At 45.3% G+C, this 18,049-nt stretch overlaps 3 pseudogenes; all 3 read right to left on the bottom strand.

Moving 5' to 3' along the window:
• Positions 1 to 2,547: 2,547 nt before the first annotated feature.
• LOC136662790 (5S ribosomal RNA) lies at positions 2,548 to 2,670 on the bottom strand (annotated as a pseudogene).
• A 29-nt stretch (positions 2,671 to 2,699) lies between these two features.
• Positions 2,700 to 2,822, bottom strand: LOC136662981 (5S ribosomal RNA; annotated as a pseudogene).
• A 10,648-nt stretch (positions 2,823 to 13,470) lies between these two features.
• On the bottom strand, positions 13,471 to 13,590 carry LOC136662979 (5S ribosomal RNA; annotated as a pseudogene).
• Between the last annotated feature and the right edge of the window lie 4,459 nt (positions 13,591 to 18,049).

The raw sequence follows: 18,049 nt of genomic DNA, 5'->3' as shown, positions 1-18,049 counted from the left end.
GTGATGTGCTCATTTAGCCTTTTGTATTGCAATTTGTACCAGCTGAAGTTCCCAGGTGGTCTTCAAGGGCAGCCCCACAAAGGGCATGTTACAGTAATCGAACATAGAGTCACATCAATGTTAGGACTTGCTATTAATCAACAATTTTGTTAATCATAGAATGATTAGCCTGCAACTTTCTTTTTTTGCTCACCATTGCATTTTTTCCAGTGGGGGAAAAAAAAAATCTTCTTCGTTTAGGAAGGCCAACCATAGCCAAGTTTGAAAACCCCCGTTTTCAGTTATAATAAGCTACGGGTAGGCGTAAATCAAAATTGGCTCTATGGGCAAAACACAGATTGTGTGGAAGGGCAGCACCACCCAGAATGCACTGCAATGCCGCATACATTTTCAAGGTCAAGACACTCCTGCACAAAAACATTCTTCTTTTGATTAACAATTGGCAGGTGGCAAATTATATGGGAATTAACTGCTGCATAATTATGGGCTTGATTTATATGAAACAGCATCGGTAACTATGTGCTCTCCCCCCCCCCCCAGTCCTTTGTGATCATTAAATCAGCTTTGTTTTACATTTCACTGATGGCAAAAACTTTGTCTAACACTCACTCAGCAGTGTTCATCTGATACCACTCGCTTGTATTCAGCAGCTGTTGTTGCTCCTGCTGGGAAAATCCAGGTCTTTCCAGGTTTCCAGGACCTGGAAAATCCAGGTTCAAATCATCGCTCAGCCATAAACCTTCTTGGGTGACCTTGAGCCAGTCACTAGCTCTCAGAATAACCTACCTCACAGGGTCGTTGTGAGGACAACAGGAGGGAAGGAAGCATGTGCACCACCCTGAGCTCTTTGGAGCAAGGGTGGCCATAAAAAAATGTGACAAAATAAATAAAATTGGTGGGTACCACTATCATAAAAGAGCAGGTAGTATTTTTACCTGTCCTAATATGATTATAAAGGGGGTATGAATTAGGCAAGGATCAGGATCTAGGAGTTCTCCACTGGTGGGACTTGGACCAGGAAGAAATCCATGCCCCCACTTGTCTTTAGCCTGTCCCAAAGCTGCTTCTATTCCACCAGCCCCAGGAGGCCAGAGGTCTATAGGACATGCTTACCAAGCACTTATGGAGGGCCACCAGCATCGGTAGATCATCTCCCTCCAGTGCCATTTTATAAATCTTGCTGCCCAATTGCCCAGTGAACCAGCCAGGAGCCCAGGGTCCAATGGGGAGACTTAGCAGGGGGCAGCAAAGATCAGGTGGTGGCAGTGAATGAGAGATCTTTTGTACTGCAGTGATAGCTGTGAATCCCATATATTATTGCAGACCCCCCCCCCAACACAAGCCCATTGCTGGCTGCACCAATCACAGCAGACTGAAGCTACTCTGTGCGTGACGTGAACACAGACATAAGAAAATAGAGTCACAGCACAATCTCACATTTTAAGTCAAGAATATATATTTTTCACATGAGTGGGTCTGTTCATGATGAGGCCCTTGAGTTGCTTTGAGCCCCGGGCATATACCTGTTGCGGACTGCCTCCCCTCCGCTGCCAGTGCCCTGGTGCTGCCCCCAAGGATTTACATTGGGCAGAACCTCAGGGGCATGTGCCCCAGGTGCTGTGCTGGGGGGGGAGCATGACTGTTCCAGGGTCCGCCCAGTCACCTCCGGGGTCTCCCCAAGGTTAGGGCGCTGCTGGCTTTGTGTGACCTGTTCTGGCCAAGACTCCAAGCCTTCACAGAATGGGGTGTGCCCTCTGGAGAGAACCCGGGGCAATGACATCACTCAGCATGTAGTTGTTCTGTGGAACTCCTTGCCACAGGATGTGGTGATGGCATCTTGCCTAGATGCCTTTAAAAGGGGATTGGATAAATTTCTGGAGGAAAAGTCCATCCCGGCTTACAAGCCATGATGTGTATGTGCAACCTCCTGATTTAGAAATGGGTCATGTCGGAATGCCAGGTGCAAGGTAGGGCACCAGGATGCAGGCCTCTTGTTGTCTTGTGTGCTCCCTGGAGCATTTGGTGGACCGCTGTGAGATACAGGAAGCTGGACTAGATGGGCCTATGGCATGGTTTGGCAGGGCTGTTCTTATGGCATGCAATGACACGTCATGACATGTGACGTCAGGAAGTCACCGTCCTGGGCAATGGTGCGATATGTTATGCCCCTGGCTACCCATCTTTCCCAGCCCTGCCCAGTAAAAAAAGAATCTGCAAGAAATAAATGATGATTTCAATTGTTGGATAGTTTTTGGCCGCCTTTCCTTGACTAACATCCAGCTGTAATATTTGTTGAAAACTTGGTGGGATAAACCTGATTAGTTCCTAATGTGATTTGCTTGATAAATGAGGGCCTGCTAACTCGGCGAGCGCAAGGTCTTTCTGGTCCCTTTTGATGCTGCTTTAGTTTCTCTACCTGAATGCCTTCTAGAAATCAGAATATTAACTTTCAAAGTGTCCAGCAACAGTAAGCCTATTGAATTCCTCAAAGGGTAATCAGTTTAATTATAGGGTTGGCAACCTTCAGTCTCGAAAGACTATGGTATAAGCCTACAGCACCCGGTATTCCCAGGCGGTCTCCCATCCAAGTACTAACCAGGCCTGACCCTGCTTAGCTTCCGAGATCAGACAAGATCGGGAGATAGTGTTCAGTATAGGGAGATGGTTGGCAACCTTCAGTCTCAAAAGACTATGGTATAAGCCTACAGCACCCGGTATTCCCAGGCGGTCTCCCATCCAAGTACTAACCAGGCCTGACCCTGCTTAGCTTCCGAGATCAGACAAGATCAGGAGATAGTGTTCAGTATAGGGAGATGGTTGGCAACCTTCAGTCTCAAAAGACTATGGTAGAAGCCTACAGCACCCGGTATTCCCGGGCGGTCTCCCATCCAAGTACTAACCAGGCCTGACCCTGCTTAGCTTCCAAGATCAGACAAGATCGAACTGTTACCCTGCACATGCCTGATCTCGGTTTAATTATTCCTCAGTGATTGGGTGAGCTTCCCTTGCTCCAGGGCTGTCCCATCCATGAAGCCAACTGAAGCTGTCGCATCAGGTAGCAGATTGGTCGGGAGTGGGGGACACTCTTCTCTGTCCACCTACTTGGACTTCTGTACCCATTTGGCTGCTGGAGGTCTCCTCAGGGTAAGGGGGCATCCTTGAGTCCGCCTTGAGTCCCTTCGGGGAGAAAGGCGGGGTAGAAATAAAGTTGTTGTTGTTATTATTATTATTATTATTATTATTATTATTATTATTATTATTATTATTATTATCGGTCTCCTTGTCTTGGGATAAGACCCAGCAGCTGCTATGTGTCAACTCCGATGTCACAAGTCCAAGTTGATCCATGCAGTCGGATCAGATCTGGAAAGGGGTTCAGGATTTGGTGAGCACTGCTGCTGAACCCGCCCCCCCAAGCATCATCTCCCCACCCCTTTTCCCCATCTCCTCCCTGTTCCAACATCCCCTGCCCCATTCAACCTCCTCTCCACCCTCTCCCTGCCCTGTCCCACCCCCTGCATTGGGTTTACCTTCTCTGGCCGGCCTCCGTTACTCTGCCGCCATGCACTGGAAGACTCTGACCTTCCCACAGGTGTGCTGGCTCCCTGCACTACTGCAAAACAATTTACAGGGCTTTTACAGAAGACTGTGCAGGCACAGACCTGGGCTAGGATTGTTGTCTTGTGTCATCTTGTATGCTCCCTGAAGCACTTGGCAGGTCACTGTGAGATACAGGAAGCTGGACTAGATGGACCTTTGGCCTGATCTAGCGGTGCTCTTCTTATGTTCTTAGGATTGGTGGGACGTCAAGATGCAAAACCTTTACCAAAGAGCAACTTTCATTTAAGCCCATTGGACCTGCTTCTGAGTAGATATGCGTAGGATTAGGCTGTTGGATTTCACATTTAAATATTCCCCGTGGAGAACCTTAATGGCAGCTTCTGAAGCTCTAAACCAACACAGCAAGGCTGGAAAATGGCTCTTAATTTTAGGAATGGGGGAAAAAAGATACCAATTTAAGCAGGTAATTGCAAAAATACTTACCTGCGGCTTGATACCTTTCTTGCACATTACCTTGATCTCCCCCCTCACCTCTCTCTCTCTCTCTCTCTCTCTCTCTCTCTCTCTCTCTCTCTCTCTCTCTCTTAATTGCTAAGACCTCTTTTACAGTTACTGTCAACATTTCCCATTGAATGGAATAATTTACCCTTTTAAACTGACAGGAGCTGTCATTAGAAAAATTGCAGGGCCAAGTTTGACAGGATTCGCACAATCGCACATTAGGGGGAACTCAAAACTTTTTTAACAGGCTTTGCGACGGCCCAGACTTTTCAGCGAGCCTTGTCAGTCTGTGCATGATCTCATCGCCGCCTTGTGAAAAGTTGGCAGATTGGAAGATTATATCTGACAGGTCTGAAGTGGCGTTGATGACATTCTCCGACAATAATATCACGAGGGGAGAGGGAACCTGCACTCAAAAAGAGGGTGGGGGAGAGAGAGGTGGGGCATAATGAAGAATCATCTTCAGAAATTTGGTAAGCTGTTTACAAATTGGACAATGTGCCGTGTTTATGGATCGCTATTTATAATCCATTGCCATTTCCCAGGGTAGAAATGGAAGGTGGCTAATGATTCAGACAAATTATTCCTTCTCTGAAGAGGCGAAAATAAAAGGAAAAAAAAAAGAGAGAGCATTTCTCCAGAGGAACAGTTATGAACTTGGTACTCCTCCATGATTGCTCTTCTGCAAGGAAGGATTAGCGGTGGCAAATTTTGGAAGCAGATGTAGTACTGCACTTGGGAACATCAAGAGCTTTGAGGTGTCTGATCATCAATTCTCTCTCTCTCTCTCTCTCCCCCCCCCCAATGAAAAGTTGTAATTATAACTAGAGAAATAGTTCAGAACAGTAAGCACCGTTACCTGGCTTGGCAGCACAACATGTGATTGGGATCTTGGAGATGCAGTGGATCGCAAGATGAACAGGAGTCCGCAGTGTCTTGTGACTGCAAAAAAGGCAAAAGCAATTTTAGCCTGCATTAGTAGAACCATAGCTATTTCCACCCCCGCCCCACCCCCCAACAAGAGATCCCAACCAGTCAAGGAGCACATAATAGACTTGATGGCAGGAAAGTAACCCTAGGTAGCTGAGGACATCTTCACAAAGAGAGAGAGAGAGAGACAGAGAGAGAGAGAGATTCTCTTTTGATTTGGATGAACATTTCCCACCATACCTCTTTGGCTTCTGCCCTATAAATGGGTAAATATCCAGTTAATAAATGGGTTTAACTGGCCGTTTCCCTGCCTCCATATAAGCTGGCCTCCAGGATCCTGGAAGTAGCTTAAAAGCCCCCATTCTCCCTTCTTCTGTTTACTCTTGTTATTTCCGAATGCCTCGCAGTGATTAAAGGATAACAGAGAAGTGAGAAGGCTTCTATCTGACAGGTCTCAAATTGTGTAGCCTTAGGTGTCTCTTTTGTAAGCGGAGTTCTTCATCGGTGAGAAACCCATTAGAAGCAGTCAAATTTAAGCACCAGGATACTTGAAGGCACAGCAGGTAGAATCTGACTGGCTGATAATACTGGGAAATGTATGCATTCAACTTGGGTTTTGGCCTTTGGAAATGCATATTTACAGGCTGTAGAGGTCAACATAGCAGCATTTCAACACTCCGACCTAATGAGCCAAAGAAGATGAGCCAACCTAAGGGCCAAAGGAGATGAAGAAGCATGGCGGGCTTTTGGCTAGGGACAGTGGCCAAAGTGACTCAAGAACTCTTAGTGCCAAAGGCAGTGCTGCAAAAGTCACCACCCAGTACACCCATCTAAGGGTGGTATCAGTTGGGCAGCTGGACCAAAAGCCCTATGGAGGGTGCCCAGTGGTTCACTCTCCCTATGCTTTGGGAAACACATGCCCAGTGCCCAGGAACCAGGTATCAGATGTGGCAGGAACGATAAAGGGCTTGTGTCTGTCCAGGGCCCAGTTCTCAGTGTTGCTAACTGGCTAGCCATCAAATAAGGAGCCTTGCTAAATGGCAACAACAGCAAACCCTAACTTCCACCAGAGTTGATCAGATATGGGTGTCGGCTCTTATGTGGGCATGGGTCCCTGGTATGTGTCCACCGGGACCCACCTGTGCAGTCACTCCTGCACCTATTCAACCCTACTCCTCTCCTCCCACTGCCTGGATTCAAAAAAGAAGGGGGAATAGAGTGGGAAAGGAAGTGGTGATGAGGCACTTCAGGATCTTGATCCACCTGTTGAAGAGGTCTGATTTGCTTGTCTAGTGACATAGTGGACAAATGGTGCTAGTGGTAGAATTTCTACATCCTGCTACTTTTGTTTCAGCTGGGCGTAGAGCACTTATAAAAGTCTTTGCAGGGTACATCCTTCAGGATAATTGGGTAAGAGGCACTTTTTCAAGTGGGTGCTCCTTTTTTTAGCAGGGGGAGAGTAACTGGCCCACCTCACCCCAGCGCTGTCTGTTCTAGTGGCTGTCTGCTGGTATTCATTTGCATCTTTTTAGATTGTGAGCCCTTTTGGGACAGGGAGCCATTTAGTTATTTGATTTTTCTCTGTAAACCGCTTTGTGAACTTTTAGTTGAAAAGCGGTATATAAATACTGTTAATAATAATAATAATAATAATAATAATAATAATAATAATAATAATAATAATAATAATAATACGGAAACAATGAGATTCTTAGATCAAAGTTTCTCCCAGGACCAAACTACAGTGGTACCTTGCAAGACGAATGCCTCGCGCAACAAAAAACTCGCAAGACGAAAGCGTTTTGCTATTTTTTTGGTGACTTGCAAGGCGAATTTTTCTATGGCCGTGCTTCGCAAGATGAATTTTTTTTCCTTTTTTTTGGGGGGGGGGGGGTTTGTTTTAAATCGCACTTCGCAAGACGAAAATTTCGCAAAATGAAACAACTCATGGAACGAATTAATTTCGTCTTGCGAGGCACCACTGTATCTTTCATTCACAAGCAAAAACAAAATGGAGAGGTTCTTGTCCACCAGCATATCCCAATCTCTGGTGTCGTTCTTCATGTAGAAGTATTTTGGACACAGTCATTTCTTTAAATGACCTTACTGAATTAAAATTATTATTATTAAGTAGCTGCATAATTTGAATTCATGAAGGTTATTAGTTAAGATTATTAATGATAACTAAGGATTAATATAGGCTGACATATGGTGGCAAGAAATAAATGGAAATATTATTAATTATAAATATTATAATTAATGTTTAATTAATATTTAAATTAATATATTAAGTTGAATTAATAGTTACATCAATATTAAGTATAATATTAAAGTATGCATTTTCCTTTAATAAATATTGATGGATGTTATTAATTTTTATTAATAGTTAAGACATAATTATTATTTTGGGTTGGTTTGTTTTATTGAGTGCAAAATCAATCCATGTATTTAAACCAAAAGGCTGACCGACGGGTCCATTTGCTAATATTATCAAACACAAGGCTGCTCATTATATAATTCTATGGCAGTGTTTCTCAAACTGTGGGTCCGAACCCACTCAGTGGGTCGCAAATCAATTTCAGGTGGGTCCTCATTCGTTTCAATATTTTATTTTTAATATATTAGACTTGATGCTATCATGGCATGTGACTGCATTTGGGGAAATGTTACAGACCTGTACTTTTAACTGCAGCACACCCTTTGCTGAAAGCCCAGGCCTTAACTCTTAAAGAGGCCACTGCAGACACCACATCCTATCTCCTCGATAGATCTTCCTCGGTTCCAATACAATTGACTGCCTACTAAATATAATAAAAGTTATATGTGGGTTGAATTTAGCAAAATGACAGGAGGGATGGAGAAACCTGTTACGGTTCCATCTCAGCTTTTGAAAGTGCCCTTTCATCTCCACTGTGCTAAAAATCCCAAGTATTTCCGTGCATCTCTGACCCAAACCATTGATGTAGCCATATCTTGCGCTCTCCTAGTGACGCCACTGATTAGCAGACAAAGGTTCTTCAAGAGGTTCATTATATGATACCACAGTGGCAGCATGATGGAGAGGGGGATGTTTATCATTGGGAAACGATAACCAAAAATGTCACATCACAATGACTTCCTACCCTATCAAAACGGAACATCCTGAATCAGACCTAGCAACGCATGAAATAGTCATGACACTGCAATTAACCATGGCTCTATTTATGTATACAATTAATTAATTTCCATCTGTAATCAGTTGCTATGAAACTGCGAGATTATAAATAATTGTAATTAGATTACTGTGACAGACTCAGTGTGGGGCTGCCTTTGAAGCGCTCTCGGAAACTACAGCTGGGGCAAAATGTAACTGCAAGGCTGTTGATTGGTCCAGCCACAGAAGACTTGCGATGCCACTGCTGAATCATCTGCACTGGCTTTCAGTTGGTTTGTGGGCTTCAATGCAGGGCGCTGATACTGAACTTCAAAGACCTAAATGCAGGTGTGTAGTGGTTAAGCATTACGGCGCATGAGCTCATCATGACTACTCTCATAGCTGTGCTTCCCAGAGTCACCCCTCCGTTATGCCTGCAATCTTAATCATGATGCACTGGAAGTAAGACCTATTGAAGCCTACGATGGGGCTTACTTATGAGTAGATATGCAGAGGATACTGCTGTCAGTCTATAACAACATAGGCAAAAGAAATATTCTTTAAATTCCTCATTTATGTGTTTTATTCTCCTGCCACCGGTTTCATACTTTGAAACTGATTCTACTTTGTTTAAAGGTCTGACTCATTTCATCCCAGGCTCTTAGAGTGGGGAGCAGTAATTGAAAACAAAGGGACACACAGTGAAAAATGGGATTGAAACATATTCCAGATAGAACAGTATATTAGAGTGCTAGCCTATATATGTTTGATCAGAAATAAGCCCCATGCGTTCAGTAAGACTCATTCCCAGGAAAATTTAAACGGCATTTGTAGCCTCAGTGTAACAAAAGGTACATACTATCTTTCAAGCAACCTTTGGAAAGATGATGGCTTAGTAGGCATTAACATGTGTCCTTAGGGAGATTTTTCAGTTGACCTTCTACTGAGTCAAATGCTTGCACTTAGCTAAGATCCACTGGGGAAAAAAAAAAGTTTCAAAGGCAGCACCTCTAACGCTGAAGACGTTGGTCTTGATGCTGGAGAAACCTCAGAGCAACCCTGCTTTTAACTACACATTTGCTAAAGTGGTCTGTGTCCAAAATACCTGAAGTATGACTTCCTCCCCTATCAACTGACCTGTTTTGTAAGAACTCCAAGTCCTGTTTCACATCCCCTCAATACTTGATGCACGCATGTGTTGCTCTACACCTAAAGCCTTGTTTCAGGTCCCACGTTTCAGTGAAAGAAGACAGCAGCAAGAGGGAGGCAGGGCCTTTTTGGTTGTGACACTCAAACTGTGAAACTCTTCCCCCTTGCCCCGTGAAATGCAGATGGATTCCCTTCTGGCAGGTTTTAAACAGAGGGTGAAACATTTTTTTTTTTTAAGACTAGCCTTTTAAGAACATAATAACAGCCCCACTGGATCAGGCTATCGACCCATCTAGTCCAGCTTCCTGTATCTCACAGTGGTGCACCAAATGCCCCAGGGAGCACACAAAACAACAAGAGACCTGCATCCTGGTGCATCCTCCCTTAACACATGAAATTCATACTTTAGATATGACGTACTCTTTAAGGTCTGTCTAAACATTATTTTATTCTTTTTAGATAATGTCAGTTATATTTAAAGATATTTAAATATATTTAAAGATGTTTAAAGATGTCAGTAAAGATATTTCTTTACTCAGCGTGTGGTTGGTCTGTGGAACCCCTTGCCACAGGATGTGGTGACGGCATCTGGCCTGGACGCCTTTAAAAGGGGATTGGACAAGTTTCTGGAGGAAAAATCCATTACGGGTTACAAGCCATGATGTGTATACGCAACCTCCTGATTTTAGAAATGGGCTATGTCAGAATGCCAGATGCAAGGGAGGGCACCAGGATGCAGGTCTCTTGTTATCTGGTGTGCTCCCTGGGGCATTTGGTGGGCTGCTGTGAGATACAGGAAGCTGGACTAGATGGGCCTATGGCCTGATCCAGTGGGGCTGTTCTTATGTTCTTAACTACAATTCCCAGGAAGCCTTGCAGGTCTCTTGTTATCTGGTGTGCTCCCTGGGGCATTTGGTGGGCCGCTGTGAGATACAGGAAGCTGGACTGGATGGGCCTATGGCCTGATCCAGCAGGGCTCTTCCTATGTTCCTATGTTCTTATTGTTGGATTTTCAGCATGTGTAATAAGCTGTCTCCATGGGCCCTGTGGGGGTAGAAGGGTGGGACAGAATCACATTGCATACATAAATATGAGGCTGGATATGAATATTTATTTTAATATAGTTATAAATTAATGTTTATTTACTATAATAGTTGAAGAAACACGAATCAATGAAACAAACCTTAAGAGCAGTGGTTCCCAAACATACCTGGGTCATGACAACCCCGCAACCTCTTCTTCCCGGCTCAGCTGGGTGCTGCTATTTTGGATCTCACTCGATACAAGATCAAAGATGGCAGCATCTAGGGGAACATGTTGGAGGTGCCACTGGGGACATCCCTTGGCACCCCTGTTTATTATTACTTAAGTGGTTGGCAACCTTCAGTCTCGAAAGACTATGGTATAAGCCTACAGCACCCGGTATTCCCAAGTGGTCTCCCATTACTTACTTTGGGCAGAGAATTTCAACCACCGTGCCGTGGCACACTGGTGTGCTACGGTTGGTCCACAGGTGTGCTGCAGGAGTTTGGGAAGGGTCATTTATCAGGAGGGCAAATGGGGGATTTGAGCCCCCTGTCTGCAGCATGGTGTGCCTTGGTCAATGGTCAAAAAACTGATGGTGTGCCTTGACCATTCTAGCGCCTTGTCAGTGTGCTGTGAAATGAAAAGGGTAGAAAATCGCTGACTGAGGGTGTTATGGCACACACATTGGGAACTCTTGCTTATGAGGAACTTGCTACAGTATTCTAAATCAGGACTGCTCAAACTCCGACCCAGGGGCCGGATTCAGGGTTTCAACTAATCCATCCACCCAGTGAATGAACCTTACTGTTCTCCCCAGGGGCCGCATATAGTCCTCCACGGGGGAACAGGCATTTGTGTCTGCCCTGTCCCAAAAGGCCACATGATGTCCTGTCATGTGGCCTTTTGGGACACCGGGCAGCAGATATAACTGCCCAGGGTGTCCCTGTCCCCTGATCATGGAGGAGTACAGACAGAACAGAAAGATGTGGTTCAAACAGGGTCCGGTTTTCCGTTCTAAGTTACTGTATTTTTCGCTCCATAAGACACAATTTTTCCCCCCAAAAAAGTGGGGGGGAAAGTGTGTGCGTCTTATGAAGCGAATACTGGGGGCAAGGTCCGCACTGGGGCAAGGTCCTCATTTGCACAGGCGCCACAGGGGGAGGGCAGGCTTACTTTAAAAGTAAGTTTTCCTCCTCTAAAAACTAGGTGCGTCTTATGGTCAGGTGCGTCTTATGGAGCGAAAAATTAGGTAATATGAACAGTTCTCCCTCCCGAACAATAATTAAAAGTACACAAACCGTATTGCATATGACAACATTAGTTCCTTGGGTATTGTACCAAGAAAGTTGCACCAGCTAATTAAGGTTTCTTTCTTTCTTTCTTTCTTTCTTTCTTTCTTTCTTTCTTTCTTTCTTTCTTTCTTTCTTTCTTTCTTTCTAAGTCAATGCACTATATTATATGACAAGCGATATTACCTCTTTTCTTTTTTTTTAATTCTGTGATACATACAAAATGTTCACGTTGCCCAGGTTAGCCATCACAAGTAAAATAAAGTAGAGGTAATTTTCATGTCTAAAGTAATGTACTGACAAGAAATCAATCTTTTTTCTCTGTAATAAAATTAGCCGGATCCCCACACTCATTATTTTTCACAGCTGAAGCTTGTCTTATCTAAAGGCTGTTTTATGGCCTAATTTTTTTTTATAGTGTAAACCAGTAGAAAGCACAATGGAAAAAAAAAAATACAAAGTATTAAAAGCCTCATCTAAACCTTGAATGCCTTGCTCAAGTTTTGACCCATCTGGGCATTGTAAATGCTTCTGAATGACAAGTAATTACTTATTAGCCGTAATACTTGTCAGGCAGATTGGACGAATGTCTCCAGCTCATGTTGCATAACTCAGCCCCAAAGAACCGCAGCGGAGAACAGAATTAAATACCTGTAAGTCTATTGGCTGCAAGCACCATTGTGTAGCCCTTTTCTTCGTCGGTATTTTATTAATTTTCTTTTGACACATTGGTAGATTCTATCTCGTTGGTTTCTTTTTTTTCCATTTTCTCATAAGATTTTGCTGTTTGTTAAAGTAGTTGGTGTTAGAGGAAAGCATGACATGCATATTTATTTATTTCTAAAGAGTTGAGACCAGACATGGGAAGACCATTTACCATCACGACTCAGAATGGGCTTGTTCTTGTGCAGCCCTCTGAAAACTACTGGGAAAGGTTGGGTTTGGGGGGATGGGGGAAACTCATTAACTCTGAAACTCATTAATAATTGTGAAAAATAATGAGTGTGGGGATCTTGTCTGATCTCGGAAGCTAAGCAGGGTCAGGCCTGGTTAGTACTTGGATGGGAGACCGCCTGGGAATACCGGGTGCTATAGGCTTATACCATAGTCTTTCGAGACTGAAGGTTGCCAACCAACACTCATGCCCTCGGGCTCGGCTACGGCGATCACTCCTTGTGGGACCCGCTCTCTTTCTGTCCCCCAAACACCCAACATCCTTCCGCCAGCATCTTTCTGCATCAGCGACAGCAACCAGTAAAGGATTCCAGCCCATTCTACTATTAAAGCCAAGTAAAATGACTGCTTCAAGCTGAAAATTGATGGAAGCAGTAGGACCAGCTTTGGGCAATTTGACCAAATTGGGCAAATTGGACCCTGTGCTTGGAAGGGTTCTGCACTGGAGTGGCAAGCAGAGTGCCCACAGCTGCAGCCAGCACCTCACTCTCTCACTGATGCTCCAGCATGGAAGATCCCATGCAGAGATGTTGCGAGATGAGAGTGGTGCGCAGACCATTACCTCTGGACGGTCCTCATTCCTGCCTGCTCCTGGCTTGGCTTAAAGTCACCAGCAGTTGGTGGTGATGATGCTGCTGGGTGCCACTGCTGCTCAACCTGGTGAGTAGGGGGTTCATGGGAGTGCCCCCCCAAATGTTTTGCATTGCCCCCCCCAGCTCTTAAGGCTGGCCCTGGGAAGCAGTATTTGCTGAGCCTCACACTTTCCTACCATGCCTTCCACGTGACCATGTCCTCAGCTTTATGGCTGCTCACCTACCTGTGAAATTCCTTCTGGTCTCCTCTTTCCTCTCTAGGCTGCTGTGGCTCCACTCTCTTCATTTCCTCTTCTTTGGTTGGCAACCTTCAGTCTTGAAAGACTATGGTATAAGCCTACAGCACCCAGTATTCCCAGGCTGTCTCCCATCCAAGTACTAACCAGGCCTGACCCTGCTTAGCTTCCAAGATCAGACGAGATCGGGCATGTGCAGGGTAACAGTTGCTGCCAACTTTTCATTGGCCAGAAGGGAAGTGGTAAAAGTCACTGCTGAGGGAGGGGAAAGGAAGAGGATGCATGCAGTCTTTACAATTGGGGCAGTGGTGATGCCATCTCAGGCATGGTGTGTGTGCGGCTTGGGTAACCCAAGACGAATGCTAACTATGAGACCTGATGAAGACCCCAACACAAAAACCACTGAAAACTATGGGCTTGGCTTCAGGCTTCCTATTAACCCACTGTTGCCCAGTCCACGGGTGTACACATAAGAACAGCCCCACTGGATCAGGCCATAGGCCCAACTAGTCCAGCTTCCTGTATCTCACAGTGGCCCACCAAATGCCCCAGGGAGCACACCAGATAACAAGAGACCTCATCCTGGTGCCCTCCCTTGCACCTGGCATTCTGACATAGCCCATTTCTAAAATCAGGAGGTTTTACATATGCATCATGGCTTGTAACCCATAATGGATTTTTCCTCCTGAAACTTGTCCAATCCCCTTTCAAAGGCATCCAGGCCAGATGCCATCACCACATCCTGTGGCAAGGAGTTCCACAGACCAACCAGTTCATCCCCATTGCATGTATGCAACATTGGGCAGAAATGACTTAAAGGCCTTCAAATCATGTCAAGCTACAATCTCCTGGGATCTTTGTGATGGGGACTTCCTGTTGGTAGGTCTTCTGGACATGAAGGTTTGAAGAGTAACCTTCTTCTCTTGGTTCACCCATGACTGCCAGAAAGTACATTTGTGATAACTCAGAACTGCCTGGGTTCAAGATGAATCTGCTCGAAGGAATTATTTGTGTGATATATATCTAAAAATTAAATGAAATAAGAACCATCTCATTATTTCTGAACATGGTGGGAGAGACAGGAGGAACCCCAAAGGTGTGATGAAAATGCCGGTGGTAAATATTTGCTCAAGAATAAGCCAAGACTTTTGCAAGCAAGCAAGCAAGCCTTCATCAGGGAATTCTCAATACTGCTGCAGGGAGATATTAAGTACCAGGATATTAAGTAGGTGTTCTTTCAGCTGGAAGAGGGAGAGGAAAGCAAATCTTCCGGTAGCAGAAAGTATTCCCTGTTGAGGGAGCCTTGCTGGTTCTAACCAATTCAAAAAAGAATTGAGGCAGCCCCCCTCCCCCCCACACACACACTAGGGTGGCCAATTTGTCCACAGATGATCCTATTTTTTTTCCAACTTTCAGGCAAACTCTGAAAACAATGTTATTTCTATGGGTGTTTTTATTTCATTTTCCTAGTTCTGGCTCTTAATGTTTTCTTGGAATTGACCACTGCTTTTCGGTTGTTCTTTCTTGTCTGGTCCTGCATTTTCACTTGTAAAGTCATCCTTAGTAGATTTTGCTGTTGGTCGTGATGATGATGATGATGATGATGATGATGATGATGATGATGATCTGTTCCTGTCTGGTCTTGCATTTTCACTTGTAAAGTCATCCGTAGTAGATTTTGTTTGTGATGATGATGATGATGATGATGATGCTGATGCTGATGCTGCAATGCATGAATCCTTGGGTTGAAGGTTCTACCCCAGCTGTTCCTGACTGTAACTTTAATACTTGTGCAAATTATGTTCTCTGGATTCCCAGGGTTACATAATTGTCAGGGTGCTGCAGGTGGCCTGGGAAGACCTGGTTCCAGTCCTCATGCAGCCACAGATCTAATGACTTACTTGGCTTCTTCCTTAGAAACAGGGCATTTCCTTCTTTGTTAGAGGCCCAAAGCCTCTAGCCCACTTTCCTCCTTCCCTCTGCTTGTGAACCCCATGTGGCTAGAGGGGTGGCGGCACACTAGGTTTCGCAGGGACCCTCCCTCCCTCCCCCTCCCCTTGGGAGTCATTCGCCTCCATTCCCCCCCCCCCGCCCACATGGCTGCAAAGGGGAGGGGAGGGGAGGACCGCTTGCACGCTGCAGTGAGGCTCCCTGCAAAACTTAGTGCGCCGCCCCCCTCTAGCTATGCCAGTGAGCCCCACGCTCCCAAATTTACCATTCTGTGCACAAGCTCATCACCATTCTTTCCCTCTCCTGTTCATTAGGAAAGGGAGGAAAGTATCCAGGCAGTGGAAAAATACGTTTTGTATTCCATGCATGTCAGTCATTTCAACCTTTAGGTGCTATGTTCTGTGGGCAGAAGTTTGCTAAGTAATTGATCTGTGGAACTCCTTGCCACTAGATGTTTGGAATGGCACTTGGACTACATGCCTGTAAAAGGGGATTGGACAGGTTGAGGGAGGAAAAGTCCATTACAGGTTACAAGTCATGATGACTACGTGCAACCTCCGGGTTTCAGAGGTAGCCTATCTGTCAATGCCAGGTGCAAGGGAGCGTCAACAGGATACAGGTATCAGGTTGTCTTGAGTGCTTTCAGGGTCATCTAGTGGACAGCTGTGAGATACAGGAAGGTGGACTAGATGAATCCTTGGCCTGATCTAGTAGAGCTCTTATTATGTATTTACATCACAGAACACATTTCCAGTGACCTTGACAAGTCCCAGGGCACAAGAGCTGGGCATCTCTACGACAACATCTTGCCAGTGCACCTACAGTGCATCCTCCATGCTAACCTCTGGGTTTCACTATGCTAACTATGTCTGTTTCGAGGTGGGAGGGTACCATAGGGTCACCAGGGTCACCATCTTGGCTGGAGCATTCTGAACGGCACCAGTACTAGTGCCACGAGTTGAAAAGCACTGAGCTGGTGCAGTGGTTCCCAAACTGTGGGTCGTGACCTGATTTTAGGTGGGTCGTGTGGCACTGAGCAGAGCCTCCCATGAAAACACGGGTGATTGAAAGATCAGATAACTAATTGCCTCAAATCCTGAGCCTATTCAAAAATCAGTTAGTTGCTAATTGCCCTGCAAAGAACTCGGTTTCTGCAGTTTGCAAACATGTCTAAATATAGGTAGATAAATGTTTTAACATTTGTTGTTGTTACTTGTAAATAAATAAATAGAAATATTTTTAGATTTTTTTTTTTTAAATCTTGTAAACATAGGTGGGTCCTGATAGAATGTCATTTTTAAAAAGTGGGCCCCAGCGCTAAAAGGTTTGGGAACTACTGAGCTGGTGCCATGAATGCATGCAAATGCCTCCCCAAGTAATTCCTGCTCCCTTTCAGAAGCTGGTTTTAGCCACAAATAGAAGGATTGGGACAGAAAGAGTGTGACACCACAGAGCGAAATGAATCGACTTGCCTCCTTGGCAGGCAAAGGACATCATCACATCCTCGGCATGCATAAAACTCCCATGAATTGCCTCCGTCTGTTCAATGTTCTCGGCTTGCTTGAGCCATGAGATTTAAATGCGGTCGCACCGGTTAACCCCGGGAGCAAGGACTTGTGGGACTCCAAAATCCATTTCGTATCTGGTGTGCTGTTACCCAAGCCAGCATTCTGGAGTGAATGAGATGCCTCGCGTCGAGCAGCATACGCTTTCAATAGTTAAATGTTGCCTTTGTCAGTGGGGACAAAAATGCACTCTTTAAATCAAGAGGGTAATTAATTTCCCTGACAAGCTTTCAGAGTGCTCGATTGAGATTTTAGGCATCATATATATGACTTGACAGTTTGCATCTCGCTTAGGTTATTTTTTCCCCTCTTTTCTTCCCCTGAGGTTAAAAAACAAAAATCTGAAAGCCCTGCCAAGCTCTGTTCCCCCTCTCCCTTTTCAAATCCGGGAAGCAAGGGGAAAGAGTGACAAAGACAAGCAGGTCCGCTGCTGGGTAAGGGAGGCGCTGCCTCCGGCATCAGGACATCTTGCACCAGCCTTCAAATGCTAAATTGAAACCTGATGGAAGATCTCTGAGCCATTTGCAGCAAGCGGTTCTGGCCCTCAATTGTTCCACAAGAGCAACGGTGAAAAGACTGCAACCCTGTGCACATTTCTGTCTTTGGGCCTCAGTATTCCCAAGCTGTAAAATGGGACTTTCAAGGTTGGCTCATCCACGAGGCCTATGAAGTGGTCCTGTGAAGAGGTAGTCATACCCCCCTCCTGGGCCAGTTCTTCCATGCACCCTGGAATGCATCTCCCCACCCAAAAAACCCACACCAACACCCAGCGGTGCAAACATACCACCGGACACTCCCGTGGCATCCTTCCTCTGGCAATGGGCCCAGAAGGATGGTGTAAACATGGCATACAACACCCAGCACCAGCGCTGGAGCTCAATGCCGGTGTTCGGTCCAGATAGGGTTGGGCCCTAAGAGTGCTGACACAAATTGCTGTTCCTTAAAATTGGGGAAACAAGATGGAAACCATTCTCAACCATGGTTGGTCTTGACTGGATTGCCAACCTCTTTAGCTCAGAGTTTGTCACCTGCAAAACTGAAGTGTTAATTGGCGGCTGTTGACTGGATTGTTGTGCTATCGCCATCGCGTGAGGACATAGCGGGCATAACGGAAACCTGGTGGAATGCGGAGAATCAGTGGGATACCGCAATCCCGGGCTAT

This window comes from Tiliqua scincoides, chromosome 11 (assembly GCF_035046505.1).
Source record: "Tiliqua scincoides isolate rTilSci1 chromosome 11, rTilSci1.hap2, whole genome shotgun sequence".
Lineage (NCBI taxonomy): Eukaryota > Metazoa > Chordata > Lepidosauria > Squamata > Scincidae > Tiliqua > Tiliqua scincoides.
The sequence above is the reverse complement of the archived record's forward strand: the minus strand, read 5'-3'. Positions and strand labels throughout refer to the sequence as shown.